Raw genomic sequence first — 6,781 nt, 5'->3', positions numbered from 1 at the left:
TTTTGATTTCCTCTTTGATTTCTTCAGTGATCTCTTGGTTATTTAGTAGCGTATTGTTTAGCCTCCATGTGTTTGTATTTTTTAAAGTTTTTTTCCTCATAGCGTTGAGGATATCTAGTCTCATCTGTCCATTGGTGAAAGTGGGGTGTTAAAGTCCCCGAGTATGATTGTGTTACTGTTGATTTCCTCTTTTATGGCTGTTAGTATTTACTTGCCTCATGTATTGACGTGCTCCTATGTTGGGTGCATAAATATTTACAATAGTTATATCTTCTTCTTGGATTGATCCCTTGATCATTATGTAGTGTCCTTCTTTGTCTGTTGTAATAGTCTTTATTTTAAAGTCTGTTTTGTCTGATATGAGAATTGTACTCCAGCTTTCTTTTGATTTGCATTTGCATGGACTATCTTTTTCCATCACCTCACTTTCAGTCTGTATGTGTCAGTAGGTCTGAAGTGGGTCTCTTGTAGACAACATATATACAGGTCTTGTTTTTGTATCCATTCAGCCAGTCTATGTCTTTAGGTGGGAGCATTTAATCCATTTACATTTAAGGTAATTATTGATATATATGTTTCTATTTTTTAATTGTTTTGGGGTTATTTTAGGTCTTTTCCTTCTCATGTGTTTCCTGCCTAGAGAAGTTCCTTTAGCATTTGTTGTAAAGCTGGTTTGGTGGTGCTGAATTCTCTTAACTTTTGCTTGTCTGTAAAGGTTACAATTTATCCACCGAATCTGAATGAGATCCTTGCTGGGTAGAGTAATCTTGGTTGTAGGTTCTTCCCTTTCATCACTTTAAATATGTCCTACCACTCCCTTCTGGTTTGCAGAGTTTCTGTTGAAAGATCAGCTGTTAACCTTATAGGGATTTCCTTGTATGTTATTTATTGCTTTTCCCTTGCTGCTTTTAATGGTTTTTCTTTGTATTTAATTTTTGATAGTTTGACTAATATCTATCTTGGCGTGCTTCTCCTTGGATTTATCCTGTATGGGACTCTCTGCGCTTTCTGGACTTGACAATTTCCTTTCTGATATATAGGGAAGGTTTCCATGATAGTCTCTTCAAATATTTTTCTCAGTACCTTTCTTTTTCTCTTCTTCTTCTGGGCCCCTAAAATTCCAATGTTCCTGCATTTAATGTTGTCCATGACGTCTCTGACACTGTCCTCAACTCTTTTCATTCTTTTTTCTTTATTCTGCTCTGCAGTAGTTATTTCCCATATTTTATCTTCCAGGTCACTTATCTGTTCTTCTGCCTCAGTTATTCTGCTACTGATTCCTTCTAGAAAATTTTCAATTTTATTTATTGTGTTGTTCATCATTTTTTGTTTGCTCTTTACTTTTTCTAGGTTTTTGATAAACGTTTCTTATATTTTCTCCATTCTATTTCCAAGATTTTGGATCATCTTTACTATCATTACTCTGGAATTCTTTTTCAGGTAGACTGCCTATTTCCTCTTCATTTGGTCTGGTGGGTTTCTACCTTGTTCCTTCTTCAGCTGCATATTTCTCTATCTTCTCATTTTGCTTAACTTACTGTGTTTGGCATCTCCTTTTTGCAGGCTGCAGGTTCATAGTTCCTGTTTTTTTCTGGTGTCCGCCCCCAGTGGGTAAGGTTGGTTCAGTGTCTTGTGTAGGCTTCCTGGTGGAGGGGACTTGTGCCTGTGTTCTGGTGGATTGGGCTTAATCTTGTCTTTCTGGTGGGCAGCACCGAGTCTGGTGGTGTGTTTTGGGGGTGTCTGTGAACTCAGTATGTTTTTAGGCAGCCTCTCTGCAGCCTCTCTGCTAATGGGTGGGGTTGTGTTCCTCTCTTGCTAGTTGTTTGGCATAGGGTGTCCAGTTTGGAGCTTGCTGCTCGTTGAGTGGAACTGGGTCTTAGCTTTGAGACAGGGATCTCTGGGAGAGCTCTCACTGATTGATATTACGTGGGGTTGGGAGGTCTCTGGTGGTCCAATGTTCTGAACTCAGCTCTCCCACCTCTGAGGCTCAGGCTTGACACCCGGCCAGGGCACCAAGATCCTGTCAGCTGCTCGGCTCAGAAGAAAAGGGAGAATGAAAAAGAAATAAAATAAAATAAAATAATATAATAAAATAATAAAATTAAAATTAAAATTTTAAAAATATTATTAAAATAAAAAATAAAAAAAGGAAGAGAGCAACCAAACTAATAAACAAATCCACCAATGATAACAAGCGCTAAAAACTAAACTAAGGTAAACATATAAATCAGAAAATAGTTAGTCGCATACAGCAAACCCTAAGTCTGCCATTGCTCCCACAGTCTACCACCTCAGTGTTGGGATGATTTGTTGTCTCTTCAGGTATTCCACAGATGTAGGGTACATCAAGTTGATTGTGGAGATTTAATCTGCTGCTGCTGAGGCTGCTGGGAGAGATTTCCCTTTCTCTTCTTTGTTCTCACAGCTCCTGGGGTTCAGCTTTGGATTTGGCCCCGCCTCTGTATGTAGGTCACCCTCTGGCATCTGTTCTTCGCCCAGACAGGAGGGGGTTAAAGGAGCGGCTGATTAGGGGGTTCTGGCTCACTCAGGCCGGGGGGGAGGAAGGGGTACGGAATGCAGGGCGAGCCTGCCGTGGCAGAGGCCTGCATGATGATGCAACAGCCTGAGGCGCACCATGTGTTCTCCCAAGGAAGTTGTCCCTGGATCACGGGCCCCTGGCAGTGGCGGTCTGCACAAGCTACCAGGAGGGGAGGTGTAGATAGTGACCTGTGCTCGGACACAGGCTTCTTGGTGGCTGCAGCAGCAGCCTTAGCAATTCATTCTCTTCTTTGGTGTCCATGCTGATAGCAGTGGCTCACGCCCGTCTCTGAAGCTCATTTAGGCAGTGCTCTGAATCCCCTCTCCTCAAGCACCCTGAAACAATGGTCTCTTGACCCTTAGGCAGGTCCAGAGTTTTTCCTGGACTACCTCCCAGCTAGCTGTAGTGTACTAGCCCCCTTCAGGCTGTGTTCACGCAGCCAACCCCAGTCTTCGCCCTGGGATCTGACCTCTGAAGCCCGAGCTTCAGCTCCCAGCCTTCACCTGCCCCGGCAGGTGAGCAGAAAAGTCTCTCAGGCTGGTGAGTGCCGGTCGGCACCGATCCTCTGTGCGGGAATCTCTCCGCTTTGCCCTCTGCACCCCTGTTGCTGCGTTCTCCTCCGTGGCTCCGAAGCTTCACCCCTGCCCACCCCCCATTTCCTCCAGTGAAAGGGCTTCCTACTGCGTGGAAACTTTTCCTCCTTCACAGCTCCCTCCCAGAGGTTCAAGTCCCGTCCCTATTCTTTTGTCTCTGTTTTTTCTTTTTTCTTTTGCCCTACCCTGGTATGTGGGTAGTTTCTTGCCTTTTGGGAAGTCTGAGGTCTTCTGCCAGCATTCAGTAGGTGTTCTGTAGGGGTTGTTCCACATGTAGATGTATTTTTGAAGTATTTGTGGGGAGGAAGGTGATCTCCATGTCTTACTCCTCCACCATCTTGAAGGTCCTCCCAGAATCCACATTTTTTGACCTGCTGAAGTATCTGCCAATTTTCAGAAAACCCAGCTTATATCTACAGATAGGTGTGCAGTTCAATATACATGAAGCTACTCAGTAAAGTCATAAATTATGATCAGGATGCAAAGTGGCCATGTTGCCACTTGCAGATTGGTACATTCAAACACAAGTGGGGATTTTCAGGAGCTAAGAGAATACGTTTCAATTTTTGATTTCCATTCAGACTTACCAAATAAATACCAAAAAAATAACTGATTTTGAGTTCAGATATAGCCTAAGTACTACTCAACACAGGACCTAAACTGAACTTTTCTTTTTCTGCTTTTCCTTTGTAATCCCAACTGCAGATGGCGATATCCCCAATGATTTAGTCATTTAGGTCAGAAAATATGAATTATACACTCTGCTTCCCTTTCTCCTTAGGACTCCATTTCCAATAAATTACCAAATATAATTTATTTCTTCACTATGTCACAAATCCATGCTCTTTTGGCCACCTCACTGATATTACCTTAACCCACAATCTTATATCTCACAAGGACTATTTTATTAGCTTTTTATCTGTTTTCCCTATTTCCAGGTTTAAAAATTCCCCTATGTATCTTAGAGTCAAAAAGATTGTTTTAATATATATATCTAATGGTATCACTCCAGTACAAACACTTGGTCTAGACATCTATCCATTTCTTCAATCACTAAAAACAAATAACAAAATTAAATAAATAAAAATCTGTAGCTCATCTATGTGCCACACACTGTTCAAACTCCAGGGATTTAAAAATAAAATACAGCTGCCCTGCTCTCAAATATCCACATTTTAATAGCTTTCTGCTGTGAATGGCCTCAAGTCAAGTTCCTTATCATAATATAAATAATTCTCCATGATCTGCTTTTTTTTTTTCCTCTTGAGGATAATCTTTGGACTTTTTACAATGCTGACTTATTTGTACTTCCATTTTGCTCATTTGTTTCTGAATAAATTCTTCCTTCCATCCAAAATGCCCTCACCCTATTCTTGACTGTGTAGTAACTGTTCTTTCTTCATAATGCTTACTTACTCTATAAAGCTTTTTCTAGCCCCATCTTTGCCTAACACAGACTTCCTCTATACAACCTCTCTTTCTTAGACATAATTTTTTATTGCATTTGGCAAAGTATTTTTATTTCTTCTTTCTTAAATCTACCTTCCCTTTTGATAGTGAAAAAAACAGCTTAATTAGGAAAAATCTTGACTTACATTTGAGTCCATGTTACGTACTAAAGTGTCTAGAATATTGTACACAGTTTAAATGTATGGACAACCTTCTTGTTAAACTAAGACACTGTTCCAGTTGATTTCATTTAATTATGCTCAGTTTATCTAATACTTATAGAGAGCTTCTGATACGCTCAGAAGTGTATTAATTGTTCATTGCAGAAGATGCAGATGGCAGTACAAATGGTCCTTTCATTCTAGTACCTTCTATGATAGACAGAAAAAGCATGCTGAAAGTTGTAGTAAATTAGCATTTTGTAGAATTTTGAACTTCTTAGAGACATTTAATTCTATGGGAAAGTTTTCATTAAAAAAAAAACCCTACCATTAATCTGTAATATCTTTAAATGGAATATAATCTATAAAAATATTGAGTCACTAAGCTCTACACCTGAAACTAACAGTGTAAGTAAACTATACTTCAGTTAAAAAAGTAAATAAATGTAAAAAAGCAACCTTGACATCAAATAACTTTCAAATATATTTCGTATATTATTATTTTTTTAATCTGGCATCATGGTAATACCTTACAAATGCCTAATTAACAAGCTCAATATCAAAATATCAAAATCACATATATCAAAATCGAAGGAGGTAGTCACAGAATTCTTGGGAAGTTTTACTAGTTCAAAACCTATACACTCATAACAACCATGGCAGCAATATTACTTTTCCCAGCCTTGTGTGTGAAATTCTGGGGGGCACTTAACTTGATTTTCAGTCTCCCAAGCTTCCTAGGCCTGCATGGTATGTGCTGAGTCTTCAGAGCATCTAGATATACTCTCAGCTTTTCCTAACCCGAGCCACTCTTTCTTCTTTGTACATTTCTGGGTCTGTCCCCCTGGTTGGTCTGTCTTTTTGGCTTCCAGTATCCAGGAGCTACATACCAGGTAGATGATAACGTCAATCTAGTCTCCTCTCCACCTGGGACATTCATGAAGCTTTTCAGCTTCTCTGATACCCCTGGAAGAATTCAGGCTTTACTTTTCTTAGTGCTTATGCTCGTTTTTATCTTCTATTGGCCCTTTAAAGACACATATACCCACTCTGTTATCCAAACTCATAACACTCTATATTTCCTTGTGGTATTATTGGACTACTAACATTTATTTCTTTCAAAGATTACATGGATTTCCTCCAGGGTCCTATTACATATGCTTGAAAAAGGATGACTGCTATTTGGAAACAATATTATTGCTAACTAGAGAGTTAAAGATCTTTGTTTTATTTTTAATATCCAAATTTATTCTATATTTTGTGACAGCCAAATTAGATTTTAGCCCCAATGGCAGAGCTCCTCTTGGGTATGGGATAGCATAGTGTCTAGTGGATTTTAAATGTTAACACAAAAGTTCATCAGAATACTCTCAGACATGTTTCTTCAAGCAGTGAATTTCGACAAAGGGTAAAGTCAATGTCAAATGTCTATTTTTTCACAGAATTCATTCAAAACTGGGGCAGGAATGTAGACTGTGGAAAGAGACAGAGGAGACTAGAGGGCAAGGGATGCTGAAAGCATTTTTAGTTAAGTACTTGGAAGTATGACTTCATGGCTCTGTGCACCCCAAGGACCCCTCAGCTGTGCATTAATAACAGATTGAGCAGTGCTGAATTTCAAAATAAATCTTTTTATTTTTTTATGAATACTTATTTTTTTGAATTTTATTTTATTTTTTTATACAGCAGGTTCTTATTAGTTATCTATTTAATATACATCAGTGTAACTATGTCAATCCCAATCTCCCAATTCATCCCACGACCAACACCACCCTCCCAGCCACTTTCCCCCCTTGGTGTCCCTACGTTTGTTCTCTACATCTGTGTCTCTTTCTGCCCTGCAAAAAATGGTACCATTTTTCTAGGTTCCACAAATATGCATTAATATACGATATTTGTTTTTCTCTTTCTGACTTACTTCACTCTGTATGACAGTCTCTAGGTCCATCCATGTCTCTACAAGTGACCCAATTTCATCCTTTTTATGGGTAATATTCCATTGTCTATATGTACCATATCTTCTTTATCCATTCGTCTGT

The sequence above is a fragment of the Physeter macrocephalus genome, chromosome 7 (assembly GCF_002837175.3).
Source record: "Physeter macrocephalus isolate SW-GA chromosome 7, ASM283717v5, whole genome shotgun sequence".
In the NCBI taxonomy this organism is placed as follows: Eukaryota; Metazoa; Chordata; class Mammalia; order Artiodactyla; family Physeteridae; genus Physeter; species Physeter macrocephalus.
The sequence above is the reverse complement of the archived record's forward strand: the minus strand, read 5'-3'. Positions refer to the sequence as shown.